This window comes from Bos grunniens, chromosome 14, assembly GCF_055505025.1.
Source record: "Bos grunniens cultivar Pamir isolate PY7600 chromosome 14, Bosgru_T2T1.0, whole genome shotgun sequence".
Classification (NCBI taxonomy): Eukaryota; Metazoa; Chordata; class Mammalia; order Artiodactyla; family Bovidae; genus Bos; species Bos grunniens.
In genome coordinates this window covers 28,428,883-28,444,477 of record NC_141178.1, presented here as the reverse complement: position 1 = coordinate 28,444,477, position 15,595 = coordinate 28,428,883, and the positions used below count along the sequence as shown (strand labels likewise).

Sequence of the window (15,595 nt, the reverse complement as noted above, 5' to 3'; positions counted from 1 at the left end):
TTTAGCATCATTCCTTCCAAAGAAATCCCAGGGCTGATCTCCTTCAGAATGGACTGGTTGGCTCTCCTTGCAGTCCAAGGGACTCTCAAGAGTCTTCTCCAACACCACAGTTCAAAGGCATCAATTCTTCGGTGCCAGCTTTCCTCACAGTGCATAGTCTCTAATATTAATAGTACTAAATAATTACATCCAAAAGGTAAATGTGCAGTGTTTACTCTTAATTTTTAGAGCCTTAACATTGGATATTTTACACAAGATTGAGTATTTTCAGGGTGGTGTGTCCATAAACTCAATATTGGACATTTTAAAGAATTTCTGTGAAGCTCTTTAATAGCTCAAGTGAATAGTAGCTATAAATATATTGTCTTATCTGTCTCAACAGAGAAATTATCCAAGTTCTTGAGCAGGGTTGAGGTGTTTATATAGAAATTTTAGCATCTTTTTGATCCACCACTAAAACGAAGATGGTTGGGCCCTGTCCAAAGCTCTGTGTTTTCACTAACATTATACCTTCAACTTTATGAATAGTTGAAATGTATTGAAACATATTGAAATATGTCCATATTGTAAAATTTCTCATAGCTGTGTACTTTGTTAGGATGAACATTTGCTAGAAAAGCTGCTCTTTAAAATTGTCAACTTGGAGTCAGTGAGTTTTATTTTCAGAATATTCATCTAAAGGAAGCTCTCAGAATTTTCCCAATTGGCCTAAACAAGGAACTGGATTTTAGTGTTTAGACAGAAGTTATCATTTCAAAAACACCTTGGAATTCAGAGGCCTCAGGAAAATTGGGAAAAACTTCACAGGGATGAGGATCTTCCTGAAAGGAGAGGGATTTAAATGCTGAACTTTTTAATAGATTAAGAAGTTCACCAAGGATTCCTTAAGGAAAACTTAGTGGTTAAAATTTAATATTTACATGCTCTTCCTGTGTTTGTGTAAGGTACAGTTCTAAATTCTTTAATTTTACACATTCATTTAATCCTCACGGTAGTACTATGAGGACTCTTACTGTCCTCATTTTAGCGCTAAAGAAACTTAAGAATAAAGATTAAATAAACTGTCCAAGGTCACAAAGCTAGGAAGGGACTCACAGCTTGAGCAACCTGCCCCCAGGGTCTGAGCTCTTATGCATTAAAGCAGAATTGAAATTTGGACTGATAATTCGGTTTCAACTCTAGGACCTATATGACTGAGAGTAATACTTGATTCTGCTTCAGCAAGTGGCTGCACCTAAAGCCATCCACTCCTACCCTCTTCCACATGCCCACCTGCCCATCCAAAAGTGATGTACTTCTGGAGAAATTTTAGATATGTGTAAGCTAGCTTTGAATCACTGAAGACTCAAGTAGGAGATATTTCAAGCAGACAAATATCCTTGGGAGATAACATTACTGACCACTCAAGTGAGCCTCAACAAGGGTCCTCTTGCCTGGTGTCCTTTGAGTCAGTAGAACAAGACCAGGTTTAGGTCAGAAGCAAAGGCTAGTTTTATGCTCTGATGAAAGAATAGAGAGCTGCAAGCTCATGCTCTAGATTAGATGATCTCCTGGGAAGGCCAGAGGCTGGGCTGCTTTATCGGGTATCTTATCACCACGGTATGGAGAAAGAAACGGCAACCCACTCCAGTATTCTTGCCTAGGAAATCCAATGGACAGAGGAGCCTGACGGGCTACAGTCCATGTGGTCACAAAAGAGTCAGACACAACTAAACAACAACAGTGGGGGAGGGCGCAGAGTTCTGGGGAGTGGGTGCAGCTGTGATGCTCACGGGTTGTAATCACAGTGCCCAGGTGTGGCGTCTCTACGCACGTCCTGCCGTCGCCATCTTGAATTGAGATGCTGGGCGCGGTGCCTCTGCACTGGGCCCTGAGCTGAGGCGTCTGTGCAGCCTTTTCCCACTAGGAACGCCAGTCTGGAAGGACCAGCTCTGAGGCCTGTTCATGCGGCTCCCTATGGACATGTGAGACTAAGCACAAAGGTAAAAAGAGACTTTATTTTACTGCTCAGAGTCTTTTTTATTTCCCATGAATAGTTAATGGACTTTGTGGGTGAAAATATTTTATCAATGCTGGGGTCAGTGGCTACAACAAGGATGGAATCTACCAGTGGCTGGAAGACATACTATAATTTTCTCTTTATCAGAGATTTAGGCACAGAATTCATCATTTTGAAGTGGGTAAGCACCAATATTCATGAACTATTTGGGAAAAGGGGATACTTAAGGAAAAAAGTATTTTCTGCTAATTTGAAAATAACTTCATAAGTACAGCTTTCTGTGGCATGGACACATTTTGATAAAGATTTGAATAATTCTTTAGCAACCTTGGGGTGTGTGTGTGTGTATGTGTGTGTGTGTGTGTGTGTGTTTCCTTTTGGAAAGTGAATAAAGCCTTTTCCCTTAAAATTTTAAGTTTTCCATGGTAAATGCATCTTTGAGTTGGGACTCATATTCTCCCTATTTTTTATTCTTTAATTTTTTTCCCTCCATTTTATCATTTTTTATTGAATTCTGGTTACTGTTTTTCCATTAATATTATATGTGTTTTTGCAGTTTCTTGGAATTCAAGTACTTAGCAGGGCAGCTAATCTGAGTACTATATTTTCTTTCTAGCAACAAATGCTCCCTGGATTTCTATAGTAAGATTCAGACAGGCGGGTGGTGGTGGTGAAAGTTTTAACATAAGGAAATCAAAGATTGGCGCTTGCCTGGGACAGGATTGCCTCTTTCTCCCTTTTTTGTTGCATAATTCCTAGAGTAAAAGGTTCATTCCACTTGTGCCATTTCAAACTTTAGGCCAGAAATGAGGTCAGGAGTGTAGTCTTGTGTTCCAAGAAAAAGATCAAGGCTAAGACTTAGATAGGAACACAAAAGGCGATATTCCTCTTTTCTTTCAATTTAAGGCCTGGAATAAAAAGCACAGTGTTTACTTAATATTCTTTATTTCAGTTGAGACAGACACAACTGAAATAGTTGAGTTGTGTCTGAGAATGATGACTTCTTTGTAGTTTCATTTTTTAGAAGTGAACTTTAGAACCATCAAGTAAATATGTCTATTCGGCCTTTAGGCATTTACATCTGTAAGTCAGAGGAGTGTCTAAATTGGTGGTAAGCATTTGTGTTTAAAGTCAAACTAACTTGTTTTTTGGGGATTAATTGTATGTTTTGATTTTTTTTTTTTAACCTGGAAATCATGTAGCCTATGATTGGCTCAAAATACACTCAAATGCATCAGATTGAAGTTGACTTCAGTGAATTGGAATTGTTATTTCTGACAAAAATCATCACTGTTTTTTTTTTTTAATAAAGAAATATTGTTTACAACTAAAAAGTTAAAGTGATTAAATGAGTAATTTATTTAAAAAACTTAGGCTTCTTATCCTAATTATTTTGTATTATATATTAGAACTTTCTTTCCATTCAAAATGCTTTGTTTTTTAGTACTTTTTATGTAACTAGCAAGAATACTGGAGCGGGTATCCATTCCCTTCTCCAGGAGATCTTCCCAGCCCAGGGTTTGAACCCAGATCTCCCACATTGCAGGTGGATTCTTTACCATCTGAGCCACCAGGAAAGATCTCATGTATGACAACTACTCTCAAATTATACTAGGTGGTGATTATAATCTTCTAAACTAGAATTTGGAACAAGACAATAACTAGAGGGCAAAAATGATTTATGTGTTTTTCTCTCCTGTAGAAACTAACCCATGTACTTTTGCATTATAAAATACAAAAAAAATTGTTTGTATTGGTTTGGTGTTGTTTGTGTTGCAAGGAGCTTCATTATATATCACAGAAATTTAAACCTAAAAAACTATAAAGAAATAATATATTAACACTCATTTTACCGAGATTTTTAAAAAATACTCTGTTGTAAAACTCTTAATGATTTTTCTAATAATGTGGAATTTCATAGTTGAAAAGGAAAAATAAACTTTTGAACTTCTAATTGCATTCTCTTTTTATAAAGCCCATTAATTCATAATCTCTTTAAGGTACATATGTGCTTTTTTTAATGTAACTTGAAGAGTATGTGATTTTCTTTATGCTGCTAAGGAATCCACTTCCCACTTTAGCAGATGTTCAGAATTACAATGAATTTTCAAGAGAGCACCATGCCATACCCATTATTATCCCTGTGTGTGTGTGAGTCACACAGTCATGTCCAATGGTTTGCAACCCCATGGACTGTAACCCATGGCCCATCCATGGAATGCTCCAGGCAAGAATAGTGGAGTGGGTTGCCGATTTCTCCTTCAGGGATCTTCCTGACCCAGGGATCAAACCTGGGTATTCTGCATTGCAGACAGATTCTTTACCATCTGAGCCACCCCTGTGGGACTCCAAACAAGTAATATCTTTAAATGTAAATAATGTTGGGCAGATATTTATATGTACACTGGAGTTGTAAATGTTTTAAATAAAATATTTGCTTTATAGAACTTTAAAAGCTAAGGCAAAGACAGTCTTTGAGATTCTTTGATATGTTTCTGAAATGTAACTGACATCAATATAACTATAAGTAACCATAAGGGAAAAAAAATTAGTTGATTTTGGAAACTGGGGAGACATGGTTATTAATTTATCAACCTATTTAAACATACACCTGAGCCCCTACAATGTGAAATGGGTTCAAATTGGATAGTGGTTGTTCTTAAGGAATTTGGAGACAATAGGAAGAAGACAAATAAAAAGTAAATGTTCATGAACTCTGATAGATGCTATCAATATATAGGTGGTACTGGAATATGAAGAAGGAGCATATTTCTGGCACTATGTGTAGTAATGTCACAATGCTTGGTTGGGGGTGCCATTGTCATTTATGTGGCTGGGTCAAAAATGCTGAATCATCAGTAGTGTTCAAACAACTCTTGAACAGCACTGGGATTGTTCTTCCTATGTTCTAAATAGCACCCCTTTTTCGAAATATTAGCTAGAGTAATACTTCTGGTCCAAGTCCTTGGGAAGACCCAAGTACTTTTTAGCAAATTTAGAAAAATGATTTGTTCAGTTTGGATATTGGGCTGACTTTGGAGCACCTTGGATATAGAACACAATTATTCTTTTCTTCTTCTTATAGTGAGCCTTCAGATTGCCAAGGCCCATGGTATCCAGTCATACAATATACTGGGTGTATATCTAATATATCACCCTGTATATCTATTTCAGGGTGTGGTTTTGGCAAGCCAAAACTGCAGCATATCTGAATCCTACCATCATAATAAAACAAATATTTCAATCTTTACCTGCCTGATTCCACTACCTTTCCACTGGATGCAGTTGTGGGAAAGGGGATGATATTTATTAGATCTGAAATTGCTAAAAGGTAAATAAAAATTGTAGGTTTCAGTGAATCTTATGCAAAACTGAAATGCTTATGATTTAATACAAAAATTATGTAACTATATAATGCTTTCTTAAACATAAATCTTAAGCTATTATTAATTTATTTCTCAAAAAACTTTTCTGCCGGGAACATTAAAAACAACAACAACAACTTCTTTAATCTTTTTTCTAAAAAGGAAAATTACCAAATCACATTGAAATACTGCTGGACATAAAAATGGGCTTCCCAGATAGTGCTAGTGGAAATAAATCATTGTATATATTTTGTTAGAACCATCTAATTTAGGATCCTTCCTTACTTATTTATTCATTTTTTCTGAGCTGAATAAATTCTGAAGTTTCTCAAATGCCTATCAGCAGTTTATATCCATGTAATTTAAATTATTCATATGTCAAGATTGTAGGATTCTATTGGCACTTAAAGTCACTTTAAAATTTTACTCTTCTTTAGCCCTAAATTCTTTTGTGTATTCATCTCCCTACCTCCTTTGTATGTTTTTAATTTACTGGAATAGTCTCTAGTGACGGAGAGAAGTATAATCTGAGGGAATATTAATGTATATGAAAGAGAAGAAAAGGAGAGCAGAATTGATTTCAGAAATGAGTGGAAATTATGTCTCCTTTGTCACGTGATATGCTCTCTAATAAAACTCCCTAAATTATTCTCTGTTTCTACACCTAGTTTTTCTATAGCCATTATGTACATGTAGAAGAAGTAATTTGTAAAAAGGTGCATTTTTTTAATTTATAACATTCAAACTATATATGGGCCTGATTGGTTGAAAGTTGTTAAAAGGTAAACATCTACTTTTATAGAAGAAACTAGCATAATTTATTTTTTAAAGTTCTCTTCCTTTGGTATTATTTTCCCTTCAGCCTAAAGTTATTCTTTTCGATAAATGAAAACTTCAGTGCAACATTTCCTGGGTCACAGATTCCTTTATAGCTGGTGATTTTCTTCCACTAAAAGCACGCAGTGGTCACTATCAGTTTAAGTAATTGAGCTAACGTGTCTATTGATCTTGTGGCCAGATAGTTCAGTCTCTGCCTGATATTATCTAGTTGGTGCAGAACTGAAAATTAGCACAGTCCATAGTTTTAGCACAGGTCAAAACTAGACTATAAATTTACCATAAATCCTTTATTCCTTCCAACCACAGAAGAGGAACTAAAATTAAATGTCCTCTATTACAGCTCTCATTTTATGTTTATCCTGAGTCGGGGGTGGGGGTAGGGGGGAACGTCTTAGCTGGTGGGCTCTTCTACAATGCTAGAAAAATAATAGAGAACATAATAACATTGCTACTTTCTGATTATTTTATTTTAATTAACTCAGAAGATATTTGTTGAGCTTGAGAACATACAGGAAATGAGTGGATCCAGAGAAAAATTAAAATGTTTGTATCTTCTAGTATTTCCCTTCTAATGGGGTAGATACATAGACAGATACTGTCGATTCTCACCTATATATCCTTGGACCTGACCACTTCAGAGAGGTTCAGTTTTTGAAACTTTTTGCCTTAGGTCTTTCTCTGGTCACTGATAAATTATCAGTTTACCTAAAATTTCAGGTATTAAGTCATGGAGATGACTGGAGTTGGTGTAAAAAGCCCCCACTCTCTTTTCTTTAGTTACTCTGGTCACCATGTGGGATTGAGCTTCATCCACAGTGATGATTTGTTTGATAACACACATTTTATTGGTACTTTCTTTCGTCTCTCTTTCCTGTTTTCCAAAATGTGTTTCCTGCTATCAATACCCAAATAAACTATGCACTGAAACTTCTCTCAGGCTCTGCTTCTAAAAGAAGCTGCACTAAACAGTTTGATGTTTCATGGAGTTATGAGATACAAAGATTGAAAGATTGGCATAGGCTGGATTGTGATGGAGAAAATGATTTATAGTATTATGGGATGTTGTTGAAGATTAAATCAAGAAAACGTTTATTTATTTATCTATTTATTGGCCATACAGTGTGGCATGTGGGATCTTAGTTCCTCCACCAGGGACTGAACCCATTCCCCCTGTAGTTAAAGTGATAGTCTTAACCACTGGACCAGCAGGGAAGTCCCTCACAGAAACTATTTTGATGCACAACTTATAAAATAAACCTTATTCAGAAGAGAGGTTAGGTACATGCATGCACACATACGCATACAAATAAGAGATGTGTTGACCTTTATGACAAAAAGATAGTGGTTTTCCCAGCTAGATCAAAGTTATTTGGAAATAACAAAGGACTTGCAGTTAGTGACATGTAATCTATGCAAACCATAGGCGAATCCAGAGAACAAAGGAGAGGAGAGTTCCTTTACAATGGAAAGGAAGAAGGGCCATTGAATAAGATCTCCCTGGAGAAGAGGCAAAGAGCATGAAATTGTGACAGCTTCTCGTTGGCTGTGTTTCCTTCTTCAAAAGAATTGTAATTGCTTTCCTAGCACAATATTTACTGTCTTCATCCTTTAAATAAGAACCATGAAAGCTCATTATTAGGGAAGTTTCCTAGAAATCATCTCCAGAGATCAAAAGATAATTTGTCAGAATCAAACATTTGTAAAGAGTAACATCTTCAGGATTTGATTTGATGTATTTAGTAAGGCATTTAAAGGCCTGGTGATGAGAGAAAAGTTGGAATCCAGTTTCAACAATATCCAGCCAACCCAAGAAAACCTTATGGTTGGTACTTGGTCTTGGGTTTGGGGAAGTTTGTGATACCATGAAGCCTATCTGAATCTTGATGCAGCCCTTATTCTGAGATCATGTGTCCTAAATAACAAACTTAGGTTTAGCAAAGCTGAAGTTTTTTCCTTAAAAATTTATGTCCCTTTGAGGCCAAAATCTTTAAAAGGTGGATGCTATCTTCCCATTGGAGACCTAGAAGACAGTAGCAGAGAAGGAAGTCATCTATATTATAATTTCAATCAGTTAGAGCTTCCAGGAAATTTTATGTCATCTAAATAAACTTTTAAGTTTTGTGAAAAACTAGGAAAGACTTCTGGTAAAACGCTGGGGCATTACTGTCTAGGTGTTTCATTGTCCTTCTCAAATAAAGACAAAAATGTTGACTAGTTTTATTCATAGGAACATTAAAGAAGGCACTACATACATCAGTCACAGTTAATCATTTGCATTCAGTAAGGATGGAGGCTGATAAAGTCTGGGGATCGGGAACAACAAGGTGATGAGGGATAATAATACAGAGGTCTTGGACAAATCTCCATCATCAGCCACAGTGTTTCTTTACAGATAAATAGGGGTGTAGCAGGGACTATAATGAGGGCCTGGGTCTTATAGTTTTCTATTATCAACTGAATACCCTGAAGGGTCTTTTCATTTGCAGAGTATTGATTTGTTCTGGGGACAGGCTTTGAGCGATCTATTTGAAGCTTAATAGGAGGTACACTGTTTATTCTGCCAGTATCAGTTGAGGATTCTGTACAAAAGTAGGGACACAGGAAGTATGCTTTTGCTGTTTAGTCTCTGTGTCCAGCTCTTTGGCAACCGCATGGACTGTAGCCCTCCAAGCTCCTCTGTTTCCCTGGCAAGAATACTGGAATAGGTTGTCATTTCCTTCTCCAGGGAATCTTCCCAAAACAGGGATTGAACCCATGTCGTTTGCATCTCCTACCTTGACAGGCAGATTCTTTACCACTGAGCCACCAGGGTTGATGTTAAAACAGAAAAATAGCAATCATTTACCCCTATTGGATCAGTTACCACCCTTCTATGGGCAAAATCCTCAACTAATATTAGCGGAATCAACAGTGTACCTCCTATTAAGATCCCTCAAAACCTGTATCTTCTTTTCATAAGAAAATATACTATGTATTTCAGTAACAATTTATTACTGTTATCAATGTTATTATAAATGTATATACGAGTAAACTCTGTTTAGTGACATCAAGTGAGAGGCATCACTGTTAAAAAAAGGTCTCTCTCACTCTAGAAGCTGCGTGTAGTTTAAGATGGATAATCCAAAGTTTACTGAGCAACTTCTAGGTGTGAGGCTCTAAACTGAGTGCTAGGAATTCAAACAAGGATGCAGTATAATTTTCATGGCTGCTTCTCTTGAGGAGTTTGTAGGCTAGGCCGTGTTACATAATGATTAAGTTTATAATGTCAAGGATCAGCCTGCAAAATGAGAATGTCACTATTACTTAACCCCTCAAAGATCCATCACCTATAAAATCAGGATAACAACAGTTCTAACACAAACGAGTATTTTGAATGTTCAGTGAGAAAGAATTAACTAGGCAATGGAAGGTGAGGGGAAAAAGGAAGACACTCCAAGTAGTCTTTGAATTGTACAAACAGGCTTGAATTGTAGTATATAAATCTGTAGAAAACAAAAATTTGCCCGCTGTGGCTTGAGGGGCAGGGTGTGTGCTATTTTTTGTTTATCTGTTTTTGGCATAGAGAGATTGGAGTAGGAAGAGTTGAGGAAGACTTTGTGTTTTTAAACTTGCGTACTTAGTCGCTCAGTCCTATCTGGCTCTTTACTACCCCATGGACTGTAGCCCAGTAGGCTCCTATGTCCATAGCATTCTCCAGGCAAGAATACTAGAGTGAGTAGCCATTCCCTTCTCCAGGGGATATTTCTGACCCAGGGATATTGCTGATAGGAGAGGCTGCTCCTGCTGCTGCTAAGTTGCTTCAGTCGTGTCCGACTCTGTGCGACCCCGTAGATGGCAGCCCGCCAGGCTCCCACGTCCCTGGGATTCTCCAGGCAAGAACACTGGAGTGGGTTGCCATTTCCTTCTCCAATGTATGAAAGTGAAAAGTGAAAGTGAAGTCACTCAGTCGTGTCTGACTCTTAGCAACGCCATGGACCGCAGGCTAGCAGGCTCCTCTGTCCATGGGATTTTCCAGGCAAGAGTACTGGAGTGGGGTGCCATTGCCTTCTCCAGATAGGAGAGGCAGGAGATAATATAAAAGAAGCCATTTTAGATGAAAAATAATTAATATTATCTTAAGTATTTCAAATTTGGTGTCTAAAGAATTTGCATATATATCCTATATTTAGTGGTTGGTTGAAAATAGATGTGTGTGCTCAATATTTAAAGGAACAGAGAAAGATAATCTATATTAAAAGGGTTCTGAGAGCCATGAGGGAGAGAAGCTAATGGAGTGGAGAGTTTGAAGAGAAAGTAGTCAATAATCACAAACAGCACAAAAGTCATCATGTAAGATGAACATTAAAAAAAATATATTGAATTATTTCTACATTTAGGAGCCAAACACATCCTAATTAAGGAGGATAAATAATATTTATGACATTTTTCATCTTAATGTAATAGCAGTCACCAGAGTTCATAATTTATGAACAGTACCCCTTATCTCATCCTCATATACTGGTTTCTAAATGAAAATAACTCTGTCTTAAAGGTGAAAATATGAATAAATATACAAGTATTTTGATGCTCAAAGCAGTGCTGTGTTCTGGAATTATATAAAATATTTCTGAATTTTAGTTAAAAGAAATTACAACTGTTAACACACAAAGTACAATTCGAAATTGGTTAATGATACTTATAAAGCCTAACAGATACAATGCATCTAAATGCTTTAGTACTTTGTTGACCCATGTATGGAAAAACACTAGATTTGAAACATTTGTTCAAAATTGCTTCTGTGATGAAAGAAAATAAGCTAGCACAAGTCTCCCATATTTCACCTTTGATTTCTAAATATTAGCTAATAAAATTGAAGCGGAGAAAGGAAATATTGTGTTTGTTTGTGTGTATGTATACATACATACACACATATTTGTAGAGAAATAAAACTAAAAGCTGTAAGTCATCCATACAAGGCAAAATGAAATCTGGTTAAACCATTAACACCTGTGTGAGTGGGCCCCATCAATCTCCCCAGCCCTATGCAAATTATGTTATGCTGAACAATGGGCAAGTTATATATGAAGTATCCAGCCCTGCCTGTCTGTTCTTCAGTCTCCTCTTTCCCCCTCAGTTTGGCTACTTAAAGTTAGTCTGTTTAGCAATATTCAGAAATCCTGCCTACTATCTCCTGTCATATGTATAAATACAAACACCCCTTTAAATGTCTTCTTTTTATCTCCCCATTTTCCCTCCCCCTCCCTTTCTCCCAATACCTCTTCCTCCTTCTGTCCCGACCTGTGTCATTCGTCTCTCCATCAGGACATCAGAGAGTCCAGGAGTCTACATGACCTGGTGGGACCCCTCATCCAGGAACCTTCTTGCCTTGCTTATGCCTGAGTGAGTAACACACTTTTAAATTACTTGTGATCACTGGCTTCCATGTGGTGTGTCTAGAGTCATTAAAGGGAAGTGAGAGGCAGATGAATACTGGTCTGATCAAAGAGAAACAAAGTTGATGGAGTGGTTACAAAAAATACAGTACATATGTTTTAAACGATTCTACAGTTGCTTGTTTTTATTTAGACTATAAATATTCTGAAGCACTATTTGAGGGGAACTTAGTAATTATATCTTTTTCATTTTTTCTTATCATGGAGCTCTTTCAAATGCAAAGGGATGACTGGATGAATGTTAAAGGTTTACATTTCATTTAGTGTTTCAAGAAAAGCAATCAATAAAGTCACAAGCCACAATATGTTGCTAATTTTTTAATAGAGTTGGGATTAATTTCATATTAAAAGTTTTCAGCTAATATGCATGGATCCAAATGTATAGGTAGAATAATCATCCGACACCTTTACATTTTCAAGTTTATGTTATTTCAACAGTTAGACTTGTTTATATTAAAAACTTTCTATAACATACAACTTGAAAGTCAAGGTGGAACTGAGAGATAAACAAATTACCATATATTTTCCAGAAATTGAATCTGAGCAATCCGTATTCCAGGGGCAGGATTAAGAGAAAAGTTTTGGATGATTTGAAAGTTATCATCTCGCTTAGGAAAGCAATAAAAATGACAGTTGCTAAACCTGTATGTTCATCATACTTTATAGACTGTTGCTTTTGCCTGAATAATCAGTCATATATATGTTTTCCAAGAAATAACTCTCATAGCCCCTTGGAAGATAAGAAACTGAAGAACAAGAAAAGAAAATTCCATGACTTCACATAACATATAAATAAAGACATTGGAAAATCCTAAAGTAAAATAATGAATTCAGCACTAAAAATCCAAAATTATATAAATGAATATAAGTTCACTTATCAATATAGTTTGTATTTATTATGTCACCATATACCAAGCAAAATATTAGGTGGGGATTTGAATAACATGAATCTGTTTCTCCAGTGGTCTGTACAAAGAAAATCAACATGTTGAATCACTGGGAAAATTATGATACATTTCAAAAAGACAAATTGTAGAGATCTTTTTCCTAAAAGTAAATAATTTTTCTATGACTTCAGAAAACTGAAGTCCTAAAAAAGTAGAAATCAAGAACTCATATGGTCTCACTGTTCACTTTCCATGCTGTTATTTATTTCCATTTGTGTACTTTGAATTTTAAGTCTTAAGAAAGTAATACATTCTTTTGACTCAGATGTATGTATATGTAGAGATCCAGAAATTATCATGGGTGTATATGTGGCAGATAGGCATACATATTTTTGCAAAAAGACATTTACTGGAATGGTTGTAACAGCATTATGAATTTTTTAGCACTAGAGTTTTTATTTTCAATAACATCAAACTGGAAGCCATCAAGATATTCCCATCAAACTTATCCAGGTGTTTATCAAATTATAACAGATAAATACATTCATTCAAGGGAATTAATAAACATCCAAAGGAATGATCAACTACAACAAAAGACAACATTTGTAGAAGATTCTCACAAACATAACGTTGGATCAAAGTACCCAAGTACAAACATTACACACTGTGAGGCTATCATTTATAAATCTTTTTAAAATAGGGAAAACTAAAATATATTATCAGAAATCAAATTAGTAATAGAAGTTCAGGTGAGGCTTTGAACTGCAGGGGACACAGGAGCGTTTCAGGGTCACTGGAATTTTACGTGTGTTCGTCTCTACATTGACAGGTTGGTATGTTAATTTTTGAAAAAATCATACAGTTTATCCTATGTTATTTTTTGGCATGAATATCATGTACATTTCACACTAAAAGGATAGAAGTTATTGTCCAATTCCTTTTCCTCCACACTTTGCTTTCCGACCAACCCCTGAATAATGTCACTCTGACCAAAGTCTCTTATATCTTTCCAGATCTTTTTAAAATAGTTTGTTTTCTATCTTCAGTTAGTTTTTTTTTTTTTTTTACAATAAGTAACCCTGTATGTCATTTTACATGTGTGCAGTCCATCAATAGGATAATTTCCAAAAGTAGAATTGTAGCATTTCCTGGGAAAAGCCATTGTGTGTAAATATACTACATTCATTGGGGATTAACGATATGTACTGCCACAAATTCAGATGAAAATGCCAGTTTCCATGCAGCTTTGGCAATAAAGTGTGTGATCAAAATTTTTTATTTTCATCATTTATAGGTGAGAATTATTGCCCAAAGCATTAATACCAATATTATAATTGGAAAGATTGGTTATCTTTTCATATGTTTAAGTCATTTGTATTAAATATTTTTTCTCTGAATTATCTTTCATGTCATTTGCCTGCTTTTCTATAGATTTATTGGTATTTTACATATTTATTTATGGATCTCTTTATACTTCAGGATATTAGTTTTTAACCTATGATATTGGCTATAAATAAGTTTTCACATTTGACTTCGTCATATTTTTCTTAGATATTCATATTTAATGTTCTCTGTAGTAAAATTTGTCAAATTTGCCATGGCTTCTGTATTCTTAAACACGGTTGGAAAGACATTCTTCTTCTCAGATTATAAAGGGTTTCTGTATTAGTTCATTATTGCTTTATTTTTTAAAAAGCAAATCTCTGATCCACATGAAGCTAATTTCTTGATTCTGTTTTTTGATCAGGATGTTGATTAAACAGATATATTCACAATCATAAAATTGTTCCAAATGTATGATTTCTGAAAATTTGTATACCTTTCTCTAAGTATACCTTATACATCATATTTCATTAAAATTTTACTTTAAAAATTAACACATGCTATTGGAGAAGGAAATGGCAACCCACTCCAGTGTTCTTGCCTGGAGAATCCCATGGATGGAGAAGCCTGGTAGGCTGCAGTCCATGGGGTCGCACAGAGTCGGACACGACTGAAGCGACGCAGCAACAGCAACAGCAACAAGGGGGGTGAGAAAAAGTATATCTGGATATGCTAAGCTCTCTGTGAGAACTTGACAGAATTGTGAACCCCACACATGATGTGCAAACATGATACATTTTCCCCAGCTTTAATTTCTAATATACATAGAAAGCTAGGTCAGGAAGATCCCCTGGAGGAGGGCATGGCAACCCTCTCCAGTATTCTTGCCTGGAGAATCCCCATGGACAGAGGAGCCTGACGGGCTACAGTCCATAGGGTTACCAAGAGTTGGACACAACCGAAGTGACTTAGCATGCACGCATGCATACAAAGAAACACATAACACATATTTTCAAACAAACCAATCAGCAAAGAAACAAACAACACAGAGAATCAATTGAGATGATGTCTTAATTTATTATTATTATATAACAATGTATATTATTAATACATAATAAAATATATTATTCTAAGTGGACTAGGAAAAAAATGAATACCAAGAAAATAGAAACTAATTACAAAATAAATAGTACAAGGAAACGGAACTTAAATTAGTATTTAGCCCTGTCATCCTTGTCTCCTTTCATGCTTTTTCTTGCCCATTCTGCTCCATTCTTATTGAATTTATCTCTGCTTATTCAGCCTCTAGTCTTTTTTTCTTAACCACTAATTACGTTTGGACGTCTGTTACCTCTGCCTAGTGTCCTTGTGTCATCTGTCATGGTTAATTTCTATTCATCCTTCAGATCTCAGATGTTACTCTTTTAAGAAGACCTTCATGGCATTACTGTTTCTTTTTTGTATGTTAATTTTGCTTTAAAGCATTGGTCAGAGTTTTAAGTATAATAAACAAGAAGGATGAACACTCTTGAAATTGTGTAGCTTGTTATAATCACCCCTCTGGAAGGTGTTGAATTTGAATAGCTTACTTCCATGTAACTCATATATAGCTACTGGTTTAAGGTTGATTATAGCCTATGTGTGTCTCTCCTTTGGACCTAGAAAATCCTGGAGGCAGATAAAGGTGGCTGGCTCTGCTTTAAACCTAAGGGGGATGAAAAAAGAGAGAACATAAGTGGCAGAGTGCAG

At 35.9% G+C, this 15,595-nt stretch overlaps 1 long non-coding RNA gene across 10 annotated transcripts in view; it reads left to right on the top strand.

Moving 5' to 3' along the window:
• The first annotated feature begins 322 nt into the window (after positions 1 to 322).
• Positions 323 to 15,595, top strand: part of LOC147359235 (uncharacterized) — a 366,162-nt gene continuing 350,889 nt past the window's right edge. For all 10 annotated transcript variants that reach the window (XR_015140199.1, XR_015140203.1, XR_015140201.1 and 7 more), the window contains exons 1-2: positions 323 to 1,982; positions 11,506 to 11,583. This is a non-coding gene — a long non-coding RNA (uncharacterized LOC147359235). The remainder of the gene's footprint in view (positions 1,983 to 11,505; positions 11,584 to 15,595) is intronic.